The 21,758-nt window shown below is 52.8% G+C and overlaps 1 protein-coding gene across 1 annotated transcript in view; it reads left to right on the top strand.

Annotated features, from left to right (window-relative positions):
- Positions 1 to 21,758, top strand: part of LOC149460335 (uncharacterized) — a 39,858-nt gene that overhangs the window by 12,014 nt on the left and 6,086 nt on the right. The gene's annotated exons all lie outside the window — the stretch shown is intronic.

Genomic DNA, 21,758 nt, shown 5'->3' with positions numbered 1-21,758 from the left:
ATATAACCATCTCTTACATCAGAATGTACATTTATTACACCTCAGATTGCTAATGCAGAAAACTGTGCTCAAACATCTGCAGTCACTACCACCACATGTGCAGCAATAACCACTCTTTACTACTTACTTATCATGACTATCACTTTAGTCCCAACTACTAGTGCAGCCTGCTTTTCTACTTCTTTTTTGAAACTAATACTTGCTCTATGTAGTTCTGCTTCACTGGTTCCTATTGCAGCAGGTACTATTATTGCTTCCACGTGTATTATTGCATTACCTACCACTATTACTGCTTCTATATAACTGCCAAAAGGGAATCTATATTTTGAAAAAACAGCCAAGCATTTCAGTATAGTAGAGGGAACTGCAGACTGATACAGGTTTGGGTCCATTAATTTTTTATTTAATGATATTTTTTTTTACATTGAAAATGCAATGTTTTCTTACCAGTTTCACCGATTGCTACCAAACCCACAATTTTCCCGCCTTAACTTGCATTTCATCATCATCATTGGCAAAAACTACCATTAACCACTTACGGTCCACCCTATAGCAGATTTACTGCTACAGGGGGCCCTCTCGTGCAAAATCATGTATATATGTGATTTTGCACTACTGCCATAGGGGGGCAAGTGCGCCGTTGGTGGATCTCTTCTGCTGGGAACACTCACAGCAGAAGCCGATTTGCAAGTTCCAGTGATGTCCACCGGCACCTGCCGATCATTGAGCAGGACACTTCCCACGTGGAAGAAAAATATATTTTAAATACATTTAAAAAATATTCTTCCCAAATATATTGACATATATTTGAAATACCACAATTTTGCCTGTATTCAATATATATATATATATATATATATATATATATATATATATATATGTATTTATTAGAGATGAGCGAAGAAATGAAAAATTCGATTCGACTGATTCGGCGAATTCGTGGACACTATTCGATTCGAGTCGAATAAATTCGCTGTGAATTTAACTTAAAAAAGGGTGTTTCTAGGCTTCAGAGAGACTTAATATTAGTGCAGAACACTGTACCTTTAATTTAAATGCCCTTGGAGTCTGCTGGGGAAGAGAAATAATACTGTCAGTCAGTATGACATGCAGATGAGTGCCGTCGATCTTAGAATCACCGCACACTTCACTCATTTGGCCAGTCACGGGGCCAAAACCAGTGTTTGGAGCCACAGTGTGGCGCTGGAGCCAGCAGCAATGGGAGGCCATACAGCAACCTATGACAAAATGGAAACCAGCAGGAGTGTGAGGAGACCTGAAAGTGGCACATGGCAGAGTGGGAGCAATGGGAGGCGGTACAGGGACCCAGGTCACACTGTGGGCCCAGCAGCAGCGTGACCAGGCGGTACGGGGGCCCATGGCCGATTTGGGGCCTGGTGGCACCTATGGAAGGCCTGTAATCTGCCAGCAACCTATGACAAAATGGAAAACCGCAGGAGTGTGAGGAGACCTCAAAGTGGCACATGGCAGAGTGGGAGCAATGGGAGGCGGTACAGGGACCCAGGTCACACTGTGGGACCAGCATCAGCGTGAACAGGCGGTACGGGGGCCCATGGCCGATTTGACCTCGTTCATCCCATAGTCCTGCCGACTCACGAATAGCGTGGCCTCCTCAAAGGGCCTGAGCAAGCGCAGGTGTCACGCATGAGCTGACAATGGCTGACATCTAAGTTACACAGGGAGTACCTTTATCCGCTTTTAACATCAGGAAATCTGTGATGGCCTTTAGCTGTTCATAAAGGCGGTCTAACATATATAGGGTTGAATTACACCTTGTTGCAACGTCACAGCATGAGGAGTCGGTACGGGGGCCCATGGCAGATTACGTGCCTGGCAGCAGCAATGGGAGGCCCGTAATCTGCCAGCATCCTATGTCAAAAAATTGAACACACCAGCAGTGTGAGGAGACCTCAAAGTGGCACATGGCAGAGTGGAAGCAATGGGAGGCCGTACAGGGACCCAGGTCACACTGTGGGCCCAGCAGCAGCGTGACCAGGAGGTACGGGGGCCCATGGCCGATATGGGGCCTGGCGGAACCTATAGAAGGCCTGTAATCTGCCAGCAACCTATGTCAAAATGGAAAAGCACAGGAGTGTGAGGAGACCTCAAAGTGGCACATGGCAGAGTGGAAGCAATGGGAGGCCGTACAGGGACCCAGGTCACACTGTGGGCTCAGCAGCAGCGTGACCAGGCGGTACGGGGGCCCATGGCCGATATGGGGCCTGGTGGCACCTATGGAAGGCCGCTAATCTGCCAGCAACCTATGACAAAATGGAAAACCGCAGGAGTGTGAGGAGACCTCAAAGTGGCACATGGCAGAGTGGAAGCAATGGGAGGCCGTACAGGGACCCAGGTCACACTGTGGGCTCAGCAGCAGCGTGACCAGGCGGTACGGGGGCCCATGGCCGATATGGGGCCTGGCGGCACCAATGGAAGGCCTGTAATCTGCCAGCAACCTATGACAAAATGGACAACCGCAGGAGTGTGAGGAGATTTCAAAGTGGCACATGGCAGAGTGAAAGCAATGGGAGGCCGTACAGGGACCCAGGTCACACTGTGGGCCCAGCAGCAGCGTGACCAGGCAGTACGGGGGCCCATGGCCGATATGGGGCCTGGCGGCACCTATGGAAGGCCGCTAATCTGCCAGCAACCTATGACAAAATGGAAAACCGCAGGAGTGTGAGGAGACCTCAAAGTGGCACATGGCAGAGTGGAAGCAATGGGAGGCCGTACAGGGACCCAGGTCACACTGTGGGCTCAGCAGCAGCGTGACCAGGCGGTACGGGGGCCCATGGCCGATATGGGGCCTGGCGGCACCTATGGAAGGCCGCTAATCTGCCAGCAACCTATGACAAAATGGAAAACCGCAGGAGTGTGAGGAGACCTCAAAGTGGCACATGGCAGAGTGGAAGCAATGGGAGGCCGTACAGGGACCCAGGTCACACTGTGGGCTCAGCAGCAGCGTGACCAGGCGGTACGGGGGCCCATGGCCGATATGGGGCCTGGCGGCACCAATGGAAGGCCTGTAATCTGCCAGCAACCTATGACAAAATGGACAACCGCAGGAGTGTGAGGAGATTTCAAAGTGGCACATGGCAGAGTGAAAGCAATGGGAGGCCGTACAGGGACCCAGGTCACACTGTGGGCCCAGCAGCAGCGTGACCAGGCGGTACGGGGGCCCATGGCCGATATGGGGCCTGGCGGCACCTATGGAAGGCCGCTAATCTGCCAGCAACCTATGACAAAATGGAAAACCGCAGGAGTGTGAGGAGACCTCAAAGTGGCACATGGCAGAGTGGAAGCAATGGGAGGCCGTACAGGGACCCAGGTCACACTGTGGGCTCAGCAGCAGCGTGACCAGGCGGTACGGGGGCCCATGGCCGATATGGGGCCTGGCGGCACCAATGGAAGGCCTGTAATCTGCCAGCAACCTATGACAAAATGGACAACCGCAGGAGTGTGAGGAGATTTCAAAGTGGCACATGGCAGAGTGGAAGCAATGGGAGGCCGTACAGGGACCCAGGTCACACTGTGGGACCAGCAGCAGCGTGACCAGGCGGTACGGGGGCCCATGGCCGATATGGGGCCTGGCGGCACCTATGGAAGGCCGCTAATCTGCCAGCAACCTATGACAAAATGGAAAACCGCAGGAGTGTGAGGAGACCTCAAAGTGGCACATGGCAGAGTGGAAGCAATGGGAGGCCGTACAGGGACCCAGGTCACACTATGGGACCAGCAGCAGCGTGACCAGGCGGTACGGGGGCCCATGGCCGATATGGGGCCTGGCGGCACCTATGGAAGGCCGCTAATCTGCCAGCAACCTATGACAAAATGGACAACCGCAGGAGTGTGAGGAGACCTCAAAGTGGCACATGGCAGAGTGGAAGCAATGGGAGGCCGTACAGGGACCCAGGTCACACTGTGGGCTCAGCAGCAGCGTGACCAGGCGGTACGGGGGCCCATGGCCGATATGGGGCCTGGCGGCACCAATGGAAGGCCTGTAATCTGCCAGCAACCTATGACAAAATGGACAACCGCAGGAGTGTGAGGAGATTTCAAAGTGGCACATGGCAGAGTGGAAGCAATGGGAGGCCGTACAGGGACCCAGGTCACACTGTGGGACCAGCAGCAGCGTGACCAGGCAGTACGGGGGCCCATGGCCGATTTGGGGCCTGGCGGCACCTATGGAAGGCCGCTAATCTGCCAGCAACCTATGACAAAATGGACAACCGCAGGAGTGTGAGGAGACCTCAAAGTGGCACATGGCAGAGTGGAAGCAATGGGAGGCCGTACAGGGACCCAGGTCACACTGTGGGCCCAGCAGCAGCGTGACCAGGCGGTACGGGGGCCCATGGCCGATTTGGGGCCTGGCGGCACCTATGGGAGGCCCGTAATCTGCCAGCACCCTATGACAAAATGGAACCCTGGGCTGGGGCAGGCAGAACCGCCGTATCTTTATCACGTTTTTCCCAGGCCACCGAATGGCGACGCTGCATATGCTGACGCAACGCTGTAGTCCCAACATGGGCCCCCTGGCCACGCTTGACTTTCTGGCCACATAGTCGACATTAGGCTACGTTTACTTCCTCGGGCGGCTTGACGAAAACTTGCCACACCGCCGAGTAGGAAACTTTGCACCCGCTACTCCTCACTGGCTGACTGCTACTTCCTCCGTGCACACCGGCACCACTACTGGCTGTGGTGGTAGGCTGCAGTGGAGCTGCTGCTCTACTCCGTGGCCGTTTGCCTCCACTGACACAGCTGCGACCCTGCTGCCTCCTGGCAGCAGCAATGGGAGGCCGTACAGGGACCCAGGTCACACTGTGGGCCCAGCAGCAGCGTGACCAGGCGGTACGGGGACCCATGGCCGATTTGGGGCCTGGCGGCACCTATGGAAAGCCTGTAATCTGCCAGCAACCTATGACAAAATGGACAAAAGCAGGAGTGTGAGGAGATTTCAAAGTGGCACATGGCAGAGTGGAAGCAATGGGAGGCCGTACAGGGACCCAGGTCACACTGTGGGCCCAGCAGCAGCGTGAGCAGGCGGCACGGGGGCCCATGGCCGATTTGGGGCCTGGCAGCACCTATGGAAGGCCTGTAATCTGCCAGCAACCTATGACAAAATGGACAACCGCAGGAGTGTGAGGAGATTTCAAAGTGGCACATGGCAGAGTGGAAGCAATGGGAGGCCGTACAGGGACCCAGGTCACACTGTGGGCTCAGCAGCAGCGTGACCAGGCGGTACGGGGGCCCATGGCCGATATGGGGCCTGGCGGCACCAATGGAAGGCCTGTAATCTGCCAGCAACCTATGACAAAATGGAAAACCGCAGGAGTGTGAGGAGACCTCAAAGTGGCACATGGCAGAGTGGAAGCAATGGGAGGCCGTACAGGGACCCAGGTCACACTGTGGGACCAGCAGCAGCGTGACCAGGCGGTACGGGGGCCCATGGCCGATATGGGGCCTGGCGGCACCTATGGAAGGCCGCTAATCTGCCAGCAACCTATGACAAAATGGAAAACCGCAGGAGTGTGAGGAGACCTCAAAGTGGCACATGGCAGAGTGGGAGCAATGGGAGGCCGTACAGGGACCCAGGTCACACTGTGGGCTCAGCAGCAGCGTGACCAGGCGGTACGGGGGCCCATGGCCGATTTGGGGCCTGGTGGCACCTATGGAAGGCCGCTAATCTGCCAGCAACCTATGACAAAATGGACAACCGCAGGAGTGTGAGGAGACCTCAAAGTGGCACATGGCAGAGTGGGAGCAATGGGAGGCCATACAGGGACCCAGGTCACACTGTGGGCCCAGCAGCAGCGTGACCAGGCGGTACGGGGGCCCATGGCCGATTTGGGGCCTGGCGGCACCTATGGGAGGCCCGTAATCTGCCAGCACCCTATGACAAAATGGAACCCTGGGCTGGGGCAGGCAGAACCGCCGTATCTTTATCACGTTTTTCCCAGGCCACCGAATGGCGACGCTGCATATGCTGATGCAACGCTGTAGTCCCAACATGGGCCCCCTGGCCACGCTTGACTTTCTGGCCACATAGTCGACATTAGGCTACGTTTACTTCCTCGGGCGGCTTGACGAAAACTTGCCACACCGCCGAGTAGGAAACTTTGCACCCGCTACTCCTCACTGGCTGACTGCTACTTCCTCCGTGCACACCGGCACCACTACTGGCTGTGGTGGTAGGCTGCAGTGGAGCTGCTGCTCTACTCCGTGGCCGTTTGCCTCCACTGACACAGCTGTGACCCTGCTGCCTCCTGGCAGCAGCAATGGGAGGCCGTCCAGGGACCCAGGTCACACTGTGGGCCCAGCAGCAGCGTGACCAGGCGGTACGGGGGACCATGGCCGATTTGGGGCCTGGCGGCACCTATGGAAGGCCTGTAATCTGCCAGCAACCTATGACAAAATGGACAACCGCAGGAGTGTGAGGAGATTTCAAAGTGGCACATGGCAGAGTGGAAGCAATGGGAGGCCGTACAGGGACCCAGGTCACACTGTGGGCCCAGCAGCAGTGTGACCAGGCGGTACGGGGGCCCATGGCCGATTTGGGGCCTGGCGGCACCTATGGAAGGCCTGTAATCAGCCAGCAACCTATGACAAAATGGACAACCGCAGGAGTGTGAGGAGATTTCAAAGTGGCACATGGCAGAGTGGAAGCAATGGGAGGCCGTACAGGGACCCAGGTCACACTGTGGGCTCAGAAGCAGCGTGACCAGGCGGTACGGGGGCCCATGGCCGATTTGGGGCCTGGCGGAACCTATGGAAGGCCTGTAATCTGCCAGCAACCTATGTCAAAATGGAAAAGCACAGGCGTGTGAGGAGACCTCAAAGTGGCACATGGCAGAGTGGAAGCAATGGGAGGCCGTACAGGGACCCAGGTCACACTGTGGGCTCAGCAGCAGCGTGACCAGGTGGTACGGGGGCCCATGGCCGATATGGGGCCTGGCGGCACCTATGGAAGGCCGCTAATCTGCCAGCAACCTATGACAAAATGGAAAACCGCAGGAGTGTGAGGAGACCTCAAAGTGGCACATGGCAGAGTGGAAGCAATGGGAGGCCGTACAGGGACCCAGGTCACACTGTGGGCTCAGCAGCAGCGTGACCAGGCGGTACGGGGGCCCATGGCCGATTTGGGGCCTGGTGGCACCTATGGAAGGCCTGTAATCTGCCAGCAACCTATGACAAAATGGACAACCGCAGGAGTGTGAGGAGACCTCAAAGTGGCACATGGCAGAGTGGGAGCAATGGGAGGCCGTACAGGGACCCAGGTCACACTGTGGGCTCAGCAGCAGCGTGACCAGGCGGTACGGGGGCCCATGGCTGATTTGGGGCCTGGCGGCACCTATGGAAGGCCGCTAATCTGCCAGCAACCTATGACAAAATGGAAAACCGCAGGAGTGTGAGGAGACCTCAAAGTGGCACATGGCAGAGTGGGAGCAATGGGAGGCCATACAGGGACCCAGGTCACACTGTGGGCTCAGCAGCAGCGTGACCAGGCGGTACGGGGGCCCATGGCCGATTTGGGGCCTGGCGGCACCTATGGGAGGCCCGTAATCTGCCAGCACCCTATGACAAAATGGAACCCTGGGCTGGGGCAGGCAGAACCGCCGTATCTTTATCACGTTTTTCCCAGGCCACCGAATGGCGACGCTGCATATGCTGACGCAACGCTGTAGTCCCAACATGGGCCCCCTGGCCACGCTTGACTTTCTGGCCACATAGTCGACATACGGCTACGTTTACTTCCTCGGGCGGCTTGACGAAAAATTGCCACACCGCAGAGTAGGAAACTTTGCCTCCGCTACTCCTCACTGGCTGACTGCTACTTCCTCCGTGCACACCGGCACCACTACTGGCCGTGGTGGTAGGCTGCAGTGGAGCTGGTGCTCTACTCCGTGGCCGTTTGCCTCCACTGACACTGCTGCGACCCTGCTGCCTCCTGGCAGCAGCAATGGGAGGCCGTACAGGGACCCATGAGAGACTCTGGACTTGGCAGCAGCATGAGGAGGCGGTATATAGGGGCCCATGGCAGATTACGGGCCTGGCAGCAGCAATGGGAGGCCCGTAATCTGCCAGCACCCTATGTCAAAAAATTCAACACACCAGCAGTGTGAAGAGACCTGAATGTGGCACATGGCAGAGTGTGGCGATGGAGACAGCAGCAATGGGAGGCCGTACAGGGACCCATGAGAGACTCTGGACTTGGCAGCAGCATGAGGAGGCGGTATATAGGGGCCCATGGCAGATTAGGGGCCTGGCAGCAGCTATGGGAGGCCCGTAATCTGCCAGCACCCTATGTCAAAAAATTCAACACACCAGCAGTGTGAAGAGACCTGAAAGTGGCACATGGCAGAGTGTGGCGATGGAGACAGCAGCAATGGGAGGCCGTACAGGGACCCATGAGAGACTCTGGACTTGGCAGCAGCATGAGGAGGCGGTATATAGGGGCCCATGGCAGATTAGGGGCCTGGCAGCAGCTATGGGAGGCCCGTAATCTGCCAGCACCCTATGTCAAAAAATTCAACACAACAGCAGTGTGTGAGGAGACCTGAAATTGGCACATGGCAGAGTGTGGCGATGGAGACAGCAGCAATGGGAGGCCGTACAGGGACCCATGAGAGACTCTGGACTTGGCAGCAGCTTGAGGAGGCGGTATATAGGGGCCCATGGCAGATTAGGGGCCTGGCAGCAGCTATGGGAGGCCCGTAATCTGCCAGCACCCTATGTCAAAAAATTCAACACAACAGCAGTGTGTGAGGAGACCTGAAAGTGGCACATGGCAGAGTGTGGCGATGGAGACAGCAGCAATGGGAGGCCGTACAGGGACCCATGAGAGACTCTGGACTTGGCAGCAGCATGAGGAGGCGGTATATAGGGGCCCATGGCAGATTAGGGGCCTGGCAGCAGCTATGGGAGGCCCGTAATCTGCCAGCACCCTATGTCAAAAAATTCAACACAACAGCAGTGTGAAGAGACCTGAATGTGGCACATGGCAGAGTGTGGCGATGGAGACAGCAGCAATGGGAGGCCGTACAGGGACCCAGGTCACACTGTGGGCTCAGCAGCAGCGTGACCAGGCGGTACGGGGGCCCATTGCCGATTTGGGGCCTGGCGGCACCTATGGAAGGCCGCTAATCTGCCAGCAACCTATGACAAAATGGAAAACCGCAGGAGTGTGAGGAGACCTCAAAGTGGCACATGGCAGAGTGGGAGCAATGGGAGGCCATACAGGGACCCAGGTCACACTGTGGGCTCAGCAGCAGCGTGACCAGGCGGTACGGGGGCCCATGGCCGATTTGGGGCCTGGCGGCACCTATGGGAGGCCCGTAATCTGCCAGCACCCTATGACAAAATGGAACCCTGGGCTGGGGCAGGCAGAACCGCCGTATCTTTATCACGTTTTTCCCAGGCCACCGAATGGCGACGCTGCATATGCTGACGCAACGCTGTAGTCCCAACATGGGCCCCCTGGCCACGCTTGACTTTCTGGCCACATAGTCGACATACGGCTACGTTTACTTCCTCGGGCGGCTTGACGAAAAATTGCCACACCGCAGAGTAGGAAACTTTGCCTCCGCTACTCCTCACTGGCTGACTGCTACTTCCTCCGTGCACACCGGCACCACTACTGGCCGTGGTGGTAGGCTGCAGTGGAGCTGGTGCTCTACTCCGTGGCCGTTTGCCTCCACTGACACTGCTGCGACCCTGCTGCCTCCTGGCAGCAGCAATGGGAGGCCGTACAGGGACCCATGAGAGACTCTGGACTTGGCAGCAGCATGAGGAGGCGGTATATAGGGGCCCATGGCAGATTACGGGCCTGGCAGCAGCAATGGGAGGCCCGTAATCTGCCAGCACCCTATGTCAAAAAATTCAACACACCAGCAGTGTGAAGAGACCTGAATGTGGCACATGGCAGAGTGTGGCGATGGAGACAGCAGCAATGGGAGGCCGTACAGGGACCCATGAGAGACTCTGGACTTGGCAGCAGCATGAGGAGGCGGTATATAGGGGCCCATGGCAGATTAGGGGCCTGGCAGCAGCTATGGGAGGCCCGTAATCTGCCAGCACCCTATGTCAAAAAATTCAACACACCAGCAGTGTGAAGAGACCTGAAAGTGGCACATGGCAGAGTGTGGCGATGGAGACAGCAGCAATGGGAGGCCGTACAGGGACCCATGAGAGACTCTGGACTTGGCAGCAGCATGAGGAGGCGGTATATAGGGGCCCATGGCAGATTAGGGGCCTGGCAGCAGCTATGGGAGGCCCGTAATCTGCCAGCACCCTATGTCAAAAAATTCAACACAACAGCAGTGTGTGAGGAGACCTGAAATTGGCACATGGCAGAGTGTGGCGATGGAGACAGCAGCAATGGGAGGCCGTACAGGGACCCATGAGAGACTCTGGACTTGGCAGCAGCATGAGGAGGCGGTATATAGGGGCCCATGGCAGATTAGGGGCCTGGCAGCAGCTATGGGAGGCCCGTAATCTGCCAGCACCCTATGTCAAAAAATTCAACACAACAGCAGTGTGTGAGGAGACCTGAAAGTGGCACATGGCAGAGTGTGGCGATGGAGACAGCAGCAATGGGAGGCCGTACAGGGACCCATGAGAGACTCTGGACTTGGCAGCAGCATGAGGAGGCGGTATATAGGGGCCCATGGCAGATTAGGGGCCTGGCAGCAGCTATGGGAGGCCCGTAATCTGCCAGCACCCTATGTCAAAAAATTCAACACAACAGCAGTGTGAAGAGACCTGAATGTGGCACATGGCAGAGTGTGGCGATGGAGACAGCAGCAATGGGAGGCCCGTAATCTGCCAGCACCCTATGACAAAAAATGGAACACACCAGCAGTGTGTGAGGAGACCTGAAAGTGGCACATGTTTGGGGCATGATTCATGGCGGATTTAGTCAGTTGTGTCAGGAACTGGTGGTTTGAAATCCAGACTAATCCACGCCTGATTCATTTTCACAAACGTGAGTCTCTCCACACTTTGGGTGGACAGTCGTGTCCTCCGCGGAGTTACAATACCTCCTGCCGCACTAAACACGCGCTCCGATGCCACGCTACTGGCCGGGCATGACAGCCTTTCAAGGTCAAATTCAGCTAGGTGGGGCCAAAGGTCAAGTTTCGTTGCCCAGTAGTCAAGGGGATTGTCTACCTCGGTTGGCAGGGTGCTGTCCAAGTAGGCCCAAGCCTGTTGTTTGAGCTCCTGCTCCAGGTCCACCTGATGCTGCTGCTGCTGCTGCTGCGGCTGGTTAGTAGTTTCCTCACTGCGCTGGTGAAGAAAGCTACTCATCATCGACTGCAGACTGAGGCAGCCGCTGCTGGTGGAGCTGCCACTGCTCCTACCACCCCACCCCTCCCCTGCTGCCATGGCAGCAGAACGCGAGCGCACAGGGCCCACAGTGTCTGAGGATGGACGTTGGCGCACAAAGGCAGAGACCAACTGACTACATAGGTGGTTTTTATAGTACGTAATTTTGGCCTCCCTCTCAGCAGGTGTGAAAAAGGCCACCATTTTGGACCGGTAGCGAGGGTCCAACAAGGTGGACAGCCAAAAGTCATCCCTCTGTCTGATGGTTATTATTCGGCTGTCGCTACGCAAGCAACCGAGCATGCTATGGGCCATTTGTGCCAAGGAATGCGAGGGACTCCCTGCCTCCATCTCCACAGCATACTGCCACGGTGCGTCTGGGTCCTCTGTCTCCTCCTCCTCCTCCTCTACCAGATGCTCCTGCTCCTCCACTCCTGTCCGCTGAGTGGAAAAAACACCCATTTCACTCAATAATTCCTGAGCACAAATGTCCTCCTCTACCTCCTCCTCTTCTTCCTGTCCTGGCCCCACAGGGGTCATGTGGTGTTGAGATCTGTGCGCCACGTCTACCGCACCCTGACCAGCCATTGTTAACAGCATTTGTTCCAGGACGTGCAACAGAGGAATGACGTCGTTCATCCCATAGTCCTGCCGACTCACGAATAGCGTGGCCTCCTCAAAGGGCCTGAGCAAGCGGCAGGTGTCACGCATGAGCTGCCAATGGCTGACATCTAAGTTACACAGGGGAGTACCTTTATCCGCTTGTAACATCAGGAAATCGGTGATGGCCTTTCGCTGCTCGTAAAGGCGGTCTAACATGTGTAGGGTTGAATTCCACCTTGTTGCAACGTCGCAGATCAGGCGATGCTGTGGAATTCCGTTCTGCCGCTGCAGCTCAATGAGGAAGTTCTTTGCGGTGTAGGAATGGCTGAAATGCATGCACAGTTTACGTGACATTTTAAGGATGTCTTGCAGTGGGATGGTGGATTTTAGGAATCGCTTGACAACCAGATTGAACACGTGAGCCATGCATGGCGCATGGCACAACCTTCCTTGACGCAGAGCAGACACCATGTTCTTTCCGTTGTCGGTCAACATGGTTCCGATTTTCAGTTTGCGCGGAGACAGCCATCTGTCGATTTCTCTGTTCATTACACTCAGAAGTTCCTCCCCTGTGTGACTACGTTCGCCAAGGCATACCAGGTGCAGCACAGCGTGACACCGTTGCGCCCTGCACATGTGATATGCCGGTCGGGTAATGGGACTTGGCACGGGGGTGGCGGCTGAGGACACGGCGGAAAAAGAGGTGGTAGAGGCGGACATGTTTGCTGGACCAAGGACGTGCAAACGTGGAGGCAAAAGCGTTGTGACCTGTCCAAGTTGCTGGTGCGGCTGTGCCGGCACCACGTTCACCCAGTGGGCCGTAAATGACATATACTGTCCCTGACCGTAGTTACAGCTCCACACGTCGGCGCTGCCGTGCACTTTGGCAGAGACCGACATGCTCAAAGACTGGCCCACCATCTCTTCTACATGTGAATGCAGGGCTGGCACTGCCTTTATGGCGAAGAAATGCCGGCTTGGCACTCTCCACCGCGGCGCGGCACAAGCCATCATTTCTCGGAAAGGTGCTGAGTCCACCAGTTGGAAAGGGAGGGACTGCAGCACCTGCAACTTGGACAGGAGGACGTTCAGCTTTTGCACCGTCGGGTGCGTGCTCGCAAACTGTTGTCTCTTGGAAACGGATTCCAAGAAAGACTGTTGACGGAATCCGAGAAGAGGAGTAGCAGGAGAAGGAGCATCTGAACGAGCGGAAGATGCCAACGAGCGACAACTCCCCTCAGCAGAGGTGTTGGAGCCTTGACTGGCTGATAGAGGGTGATTGACGACGTCGGGTGACGGAGCAAGTAACGGAGCGGGTGATGGAGCGGGGGCTGGGGCAGGCAGAACCGCCGTATCTTTATCACGGTTTTCCCAGGCCACCGAATGGTGACGCTGCATATGCTGACGCAACGCTGTAGTCCCAGCATGGGCCCCCTGGCCACGCTTGCATTTCTGGCCACATAGTCGACATACGGCTACGTTTACTTCCTCGGGCGGCTTGACGAAAAATTGCCACACCACCGAGTAGGAAACTTTGCCCCCGCTACTCCTCACTGGCTGACTGCTACTTCCTCCGTGCGCACCGGCACCACTACTGGCCATGGTGGTAGGCTGCAGTGGAGCTGGTGCTCTACTCCGTGGACGTTTGGCTCCACTGACACTGATGCGACCCTGCTGCCTCCTGGGCAACCCACCGACTGTTTTGCTCGCTGCCAAGCTGGCACCCTCTTCTCCTGATGATGCGGAAGAAATTGCCTGATGACAACGAGGCAGCCAAGTGCGATCAACCTCCTCATCATCAAGTACGGTCTCCGCCTCACTACTAGCCCCCTCGGCTGCGTCTGGGTCAGGAGACAGACCTGTCTCTAGACCGGCTACCGAGCCACTCTCTTCGCCAGTACTTGTTCGCCTGGCTGCTGAAAAGGCCGATGTCTCCCCCCGTTCCTGACCGCCCTCTGTTAGCTCTTCCTCACTGTACAGTGGGGCTGAGCCCACAGCATGCGATACTTCGCTTGGTGAGGGAACAGCAAAGGACAGGGGCAGGTAGAGGACATGTGATTTCAGTGGGCTTGCTCCCGGGCCATGCCAACTAACGGTTGTGTCTGACATACCTACCGACCGCTGGCTGTAGGTGTCAGAGGTGACCTGGGAAGAGGAAGACGACCGAGCCAACCAATCGATGACGGCAGGGTTGTCGGTGGAGATACGACCGCTGGATGACACCGGGAGCACTGGCCTCTGGCTGCGAATAGTGCTGCCTCGACCCCTTCCTCTGCTGCCATGTCTGCTCACTCCTAAAACATTGCCTCCTCTGCCACTCCTCTGCATGTTGTCTGACATACTCTTTAATTCAACGATTATGTGTCCCTGAGTAACAATTCTGTGTCCCTGAGTAACAATTCTGTCTCTGTCCGAGTAACAATTCTGTGGCCCCAAGTAAAAGTTCTGTGGCCCTCTGTAACAATTCTGTGTCCCTGAGTAACAATTCTGTGGCCCTAAGTAACGGTTCTGTGGCCCTCAGTAACAATTCTGTGTCCCTGATTAACGTTTCTGTGGCCCCAAGTAACGGTTCTGTGGCCCTCAGTAACAATTCTGTGTCCCTGATTAACGTTTCTGTGGCCCCAAGTAACGGTTCTGTGGCCCTCAGTAACAATTCTGTGTCCCTGATTAACGTTTATGTGGCCCTAAGTAACGGTTCTGTGGCCCTCAGTAACAGTTCTGTGTCCCTGAGTAACAATTCTGTGTCTGTGCGAGTAACAATTCTGTGGCCCTCAGTAACAGTTCTGTGTCCCTGAGTAACAATTCTGTGTCTGTGCGAGTAACAATTCTGTGGCCCTAAGTAACAGTTCTGTGGCCCTCAGTAACAATTCTGTGTCCCTGAGTAACAAATCTGTGGCCCTAAGTAACGGTTCTGTGGCCCTCAGTAACAATTCTGTGTCCCTGAGTAACAATTCTGTGTCTGTGCGAGTAACAATTCTGTGGCCCTAAGTAACAGTTCTGTGGCCCTCAGTAACAATTCTGTGTCTGTGCGAGTAACAATTCTGTGTCTGTGCGAGTAACAATTCTGTGGCCCTAAGTAACAGTTCTGTGGCCCTCAGTAACAGTTCTGTGTCCCTGAGTAACAATTCTGTGTCTGTGCGAGTAACAATTCTGTGGCCCTAAGTAACAGTTCTGTGGCCCTCAGTAACAATTCTGTGTCCCTGATTAACGTTTCTGTGGCCCCAAGTAACGGTTCTGTGGCCCTCAGTAACAATTCTGTGTCCCTGATTAACGTTTCTGTGGCCCCAAGTAACGGTTCTGTGGCCCTACGTAACAATTCTGTGTCCCTGATTAACGTTTATGTGGCCCTAAGTAACGGTTCTGTGGCCCTCAGTAACAATTCTGTGTCCCTGAGTAACAATTCTGTGCCTGTGCGAGTAACAATTCTGTGGCCCTAAGTAACAGTTCTGTGGCCCTCAGTAACAGTTCTGTGTCCCTGAGTAACAATTCTGTGTCTGTGCGAGTAACAATTCTGTGGCCCTAAGTAACAGTTCTGTGGCCCTCAGTAACAATTCTGTGTCCCTGAGTAACAATTCTGTGGCCCTAAGTAACGGTTCTGTGGCCCTCAGTAACAATTCTGTGTCCCTGTGTAACAATTCTGTGTCTGTGCGAGTAACAATTCTGTGGCCCTAAGTAACAGTTCTGTGGCCCTCAGTAACAATTCTGTGTCCCTGAGTAACAATTCTGTGTCTGTGCGAGTAACAATTCTGTGGCCCTAAGTAACAGTTCTGTGGCCCTCAGTAACAGTTCTGTGTCCCTGAGTAACAATTCTGTGTCTGTGCGAGTAACAATTCTGTGGCCCTAAGTAACAGTTCTGTGGCCCTCAGTAACAGTTCTGTGTCCCTGAGTAACAATTCTGTGTCTGTGCGAGTAACAATTCTGTGGCCCTAAGTAACAGTTCTGTGGCCCTCAGTAACAATTCTGTGTCTGTGCGAGTAACAATTCTGTGTCTGTGCGAGTAACAATTCTGTGGCCCTAAGTAACAGTTATGTGGCCCTCAGTAACAGTTCTGTGTCCCTGAGTAACAATTCTGTGTCTGTGCGAGTAACAATTCTGTGGCCCTAAGTAACAGTTCTGTGGCCCTCAGTAACAGTTCTGTGTCCCTGAGTAACAATTCTGTGTCTGTGCGAGTAACAATTCTGTGGCCCTAAGTAACAGTTCTGTGGCCCTCAGTAACAATTCTGTGTCCCTGAGTAACAATTCTGTGGCCCTAAGTAACGGTTCTGTGGCCCTCAGTAACAATTCTGTGTCCCTGTGTAACAATTCTGTGTCTGTGCGAGTAACAATTCTGTGGCCCTAAGTAACAGTTCTGTGGCCCTCAGTAACAGTTCTGTGTCCCTGAGTAACAATTCTGTGTCTGTGCGAGTAACAATTCTGTGGCCCTAAGTAACAGTTCTGTGGCCCTCAGTAACAGTTCTGTGTCCCTGAGTAACAATTCTGTGTCTGTGCGAGTAACAATTCTGTGGCCCTAAGTAACAGTTCTGTGGCCCTCAGTAACAGTTCCGTGTCCCTGAGTAACAATTCTGTGTCTGTGCGAGTAACAATTCTGTGGCCCTAAGTAACAGTTCTGTGGCCCTCAGTAACAGTTCCGTGTCCCTGAGTAACAATTCTGTGTCTGTGCGAGTAACAATTCTGTGGCCCTAAGTAACAGTTCTGTGGCCCTCAGTAACAGTTCTGTGTCCCTGAGAAACAATTCTGTGTCTGTGCGAGTAACAATTCTGTGGCCCTAAGTAACAGTTCCGTGGCCCTCAGTAACAATTCTGTGTCCCTGAGTAACAATTCTGTGGCCCTAAGTAACGGTTCTGTGTCCCTGTGTAACAATTCTGTGTCTGTGCGAGTAACAATTCTGTGGCCCTAAGTAACAGTTCTGTGGCCCTCAGTAACAATTCTGTGTCTGTGTGAGTAACAATTCTGTGTCTGTGCGAGTAACAATTCTGTGGCCCTAAGTAACAGTTCTGTGGCCCTCAGTAACAGTTCTGTGTCCCTGAGTAACAATTCTGTGTCTGTGCGAGTAACAATTCTGTGGCCCTAAGTAACAGTTCTGTGGCCCTCAGTAACAATTCTGTGTCCCTGAGTAACAATTCTGTGGCCCTAAGTAACGGTTCTGTGGCCCTCAGTAACAATTCTGTGTCCCTGTGTAACAATTCTGTGTCTGTGCGAGTAACAATTCTGTGGCCCTAAGTAACAGTTCTGTGGCCCTCAGTAACAGTTCTGTGTCTGTGCGAGTAACAATTCTGTGTCTGTGCGAGTAACAATTCTGTGTCCCTAAGTAACAGTTCTGTGGCCCTCAGTAACAATTCTGTGTCCCTGAGTAACAATTCTGTGTCTGTGCGAGTAACAATTCTGTGGCCCTAAGTAACAGTTCTGTGGCCCTCAGTAACAATTCTGTGGCCCTAAGTAACGGTTCTGTGGCCCTCAGTAACAATTCTGTGTCCCTGTGTAACAATTCTGTGTCTGTGCGAGTAACAATTCTGTGGCCCTAAGTAACAGTTCTGTGGCCCTCAGTAACAATTCTGTGTCTGTGCGAGTAACAATTCTGTGTCTGTGCGAGTAACAATTCTGTGGCCCTAAGTAACAGTTCTGTGGCCCTCAGTAACAATTCCGTGTCCCTGAGTAACAATTCTGTGTCTGTGCGAGTAACAATTCTGTGGCCCTAAGTAACAGTTCTGTGGCCCTCAGTAACAATTCTGTGTCCCTGAGTAACAATTCTGTGGCCCTAAGTAACGGTTCTGTGGCCCTCAGTAACAATTCTGTTTCCCTGTGTAACAATTCTGTGTCTGTGCGAGTAACAATTCTGTGGCCCTAAGTAACAGTTCTGTGGCCCTCAGTAACAATTCTGTGTCCCTGAGTAACAATTCTGTGTCTGTGCGAGTAACAATTCTGTGGCCCTAAGTAACAGTTCTGTGGCCCTCAGTAACAGTTCTGTGTCTGTGCAAGTAACAATTCTGTGTCTGTGCGAGTAACAATTCTGTGGCCCTAAGTAACAGTTCTGTGGCCCTCAGTAACAGTTCTGTGTCCCTGAGTAACAATTCTGTGTCTGTGCGAGTAACAATTCTGTGGCCCTAAGTAACAGTTCTGTGGCCCTCAGTAACAGTTCTGTGTCCCTGAGTAACAATTCTGTGTCTGTGCGAGTAACAATTCTGTGGCCCTAAGTAACAGTTCTGTGGCCCTCAGTAACAATTCTGTGTCCCTGAGTAACAATTCTGTGGTCCTAAGTAACGGTTCTGTGGCCCTCAGTAACAATTCTGTGTCCCTGTGTAACAATTCTGTGTCTGTGCGAGTAACAATTCTGTGGCCCTAAGTAACAGTTCTGTGGCCCTCAGTAACAGTTCTGTGTCCCTGAGTAACAATTCTGTGTCTGTGCGAGTAACAATTCTGTGGCCCTAAGTAACAGTTCTGTGGCCCTCAGTAACAGTTCTGTGTCCCTGAGTAACAATTCTGTGTCTGTGCGAGTAACAATTCTGTGGCCCTAAGTAACAGTTCTGTGGCCCTCAGTAACAATTCTGTGTCCCTGAGTAACAATTCTGTGTCTGTGCGAGTAACAATTCTGTGGCCCTAAGTAACAGTTCTGTGGCCCTCAGTAACAGTTCTGTGTCCCTGAGTAACAATTCTGTGTCTGTGTGAGTAACAATTCTGTGGCCCTAAGTAACAGTTCTGTGGCCCTCAGTAACAGTTCTGTGTCCCTGAGAAACAATTCTGTGTCTGTGCGAGTAACAATTCTGTGGCCCTAAGTAACAGTTCTGTGGCCCTCAGTAACAGTTCTGTGTCCCTGAGTAACAATTCTGTGTCTGTGCGAGTAACAATTCTGTGGCCCTAAGTAACAGTTCTGTGGCCCTCAGTAACAGTTCTGTGTCCCTGAGTAACAATTCTGTGTCTGTGCGAGTAACAATTCTGTGGCCCTAAGTAACAGTTCTGTGGCCCTCAGTAACAGTTCTGTGTCCCTGAGTAACAATTCTGTGTCTGTGCGAGTAACAATTCTGTGGCCCTAAGTAACAGTTCTGTGGCCCTCAGTAACAATTCTGTGGCCCTAAGTAACGGTTCTGTGGCCCTCAGTAACAATTCTGTGTCCCTGTGTAACAATTCTGTGTCTGTGCGAGTAACAATTCTGTGGCCCTAAGTAACAGTTCTGTGGCCCTCAGTAACAATTCTGTGTCTGTGCGAGTAACAATTCTGTGTCTGTGCGAGTAACAATTCTGTGGCCCTAAGTAACAGTTCTGTGGCCCTCAGTAACAATTCTGTGTCCCTGAGTAACAATTCTGTGTCTGTGCGAGTAACAATTCTGTGGCCCTAAGTAACAGTTCTGTGGCCCTCAGTAACAATTCTGTGGCCCTAAGTAACGGTTCTGTGGCCCTCAGTAACAATTCTGTGTCCCTGTGTAACAATTCTGTGTCTGTGCGAGTAACAATTCTGTGGCCCTAAGTAACAGTTCTGTGGCCCTCAGTAACAATTCTGTGTCTGTGCGAGTAACAATTCTGTGTCTGTGCGAGTAACAATTCTGTGGCCCTAAGTAACAGTTCTGTGGCCCTCAGTAACAATTCCGTGTCCCTGAGTAACAATTCTGTGTCTGTGCGAGTAACAATTCTGTGGCCCTAAGTAACAGTTCTGTGGCCCTCAGTAACAATTCTGTGTCTGTGCGAGTAACAATTCTGTGTCTGTGCGAGTAACAATTCTGTGGCCCTAAGTAACAGTTCTGTGGCCCTCAGTAACAATTCTGTGTCTGTCCCTGAGTAACAATTCTGTGGCCCTAACTAAAGTTTCTGTGGCCCTAAGTAACAATTCTCTGGCACTCAGTAACAATTCTGTCTGTCCCTGAGTAACAATTCTGTGGCCCTAATAACGTTTCTGTGGCCCTAAGTAACAATTCTCTGGCACTCAGTAACAATTCTGTCTGTCCCTGAGTAACAATTCTGTGGCCCTAATAACGTTTCTGTGGCCCTAAGTAACAATTCTCTGGCACTCAGTAACAATTCTGTCTGTCCCTGAGTAAGAATTCTGTGGCCCTAACTAGCGTTTCTTTGTCCCTAAGTAACGATTCTGTGGCCCTCATTAACAATTCTGTGTCCCTGAGTAATGGTTCTCTGTCCCTAAGTAACGTTTCTCTGTCCCCAAGTATCGTTTCTGTGGCCCTAGCTCTGTCCCTAATACAGAGCGGTCTGCCTCTGTTCAATGACTGCAGGCAAATGAAGAATTCCAAAATGGCCGCTATTTATAGCTCGACCATTACACAGTGCTGGCTGGCTGGCTGCTGATTGGCTGATGCGATCACATGTCGTTGAGGAATGCATTATGGGTCAGCGCGCCTTGTCTGCGCGCCTTCCCAGACATCCCCGCTCCGTCGCCGCACATGTCAGCCGCCATTTTCGGAAAAATTTCGATTCGCGCGTCCAAAGTAGGAAATTTTTCCGATATTCGACTCGAATTCCACTTCGGCTACTTCGATTCGCTCATCTCTAGTATTTATATATACACACAGACACACACACACAGAGGTGAAACTCAAAAAATTAGAATATCGTGCAAAAGTTCATTTATTTCAGTAATGCAACTTAAAAGGTGAAACTAATATATGAGATAGACTCGTTACATGCAAAGCAGGATAGTTCAAGCTGTGATTTGTCATAATTGTGATGATTATTGCTTACAGCTCATGAAAACCCCAAATCCACAATCTCAGAAAATTAGAATATTGTGAAAAGGTGCAATATTCTCGGCTCAAAGTGTCCCACTCTAAACAGCTAATTAAGCCATAACACCTGCAAAGGGTTCCTGAGCCTTTAAATGGTATCTCAGTCTGGTTCAGTAGAAATCACAATCATGGGGAAGACTGCTCACCTGATAGTTGTGCAGAAAACCATCACTGACACCCTCCATAAGGAGGGAAAGCCTCAAAAAGGTAATTGCAAAAGAAGTTGGATGTTCCCAAAGTGCTGTATCAAAGCACATTAATAGAAAGTTATGTGGAAAGGAAAAGTGTGGAAGAAAAAGGTGCACAAGCAGCAGGGGTGATTATCATGAAAAGGCCATTCAAAAGTGTTGGGGACTTTCACAAGGAGTGGACTGAGGCTGGAGTCAGTGCATCAAGAGCCACCACACACAGACGGATCCTGGACATGGGCTTCAAATGTCGTATTCCTCTTGTCAAGCCGCTCCTGAACAACAAACAACGTCAGAAGTGTCTTACCTGGTCTAAAGAAAAACAGACCTGGTCTGTTGCTCAGTGGTCCAAAGTCCTCTTTTCTGATGACAGCAACTTTTGCATCTCATTTGGAAACCAAGGACCCAGAGTCAGTAGTGTATTTAGGTTTTGTGCTGCCCTAGGTAACACAAAAATCAGCGCCCCCCTGCAGAGAGAGCCTGACATTGATCAACAACACCCCTGCCCCCCACCCGAGAGAGCCTTCCACTACCACTGCTCCCCATACACCAGCCACAATCTCCCATGGCAAGAGAGAGAAAGTCACTCACCTACACAGCTCTGGACACCCCCAGGAACGAGAGTAGGGCTGAGTAAAAAGGTTGGGATAACCACAATCGGGCTCAGGGTAGGATTTCTGCTGCTGTTCCTAATTTTGAGATATGGATTGTGTGCACACCGGAAAATAATTACACGGACAAGTGTCCAGTACAACCACTTTCACATCATCTCATCTCTGTTTATTGCAGGGCGGTGCTTAACCTTTTATACATAAAAAACAATAGAGAATACGTCACTATTACGTATATACAGTCACATTCTAAAAAGCACATTTTGCTTGGTTGAAATATAGGAG

Source organism: Staurois parvus, unplaced genomic scaffold (genome assembly GCF_062004578.1).
Source record: "Staurois parvus isolate SC_StPar_1 unplaced genomic scaffold, SC_StPar_1.0 ptg000232l, whole genome shotgun sequence".
Classification (NCBI taxonomy): domain Eukaryota; kingdom Metazoa; phylum Chordata; class Amphibia; order Anura; family Ranidae; genus Staurois; species Staurois parvus.
Note: the sequence above shows the minus strand (reverse complement) of the source record. Positions and strands in the feature narration are given on the sequence as shown.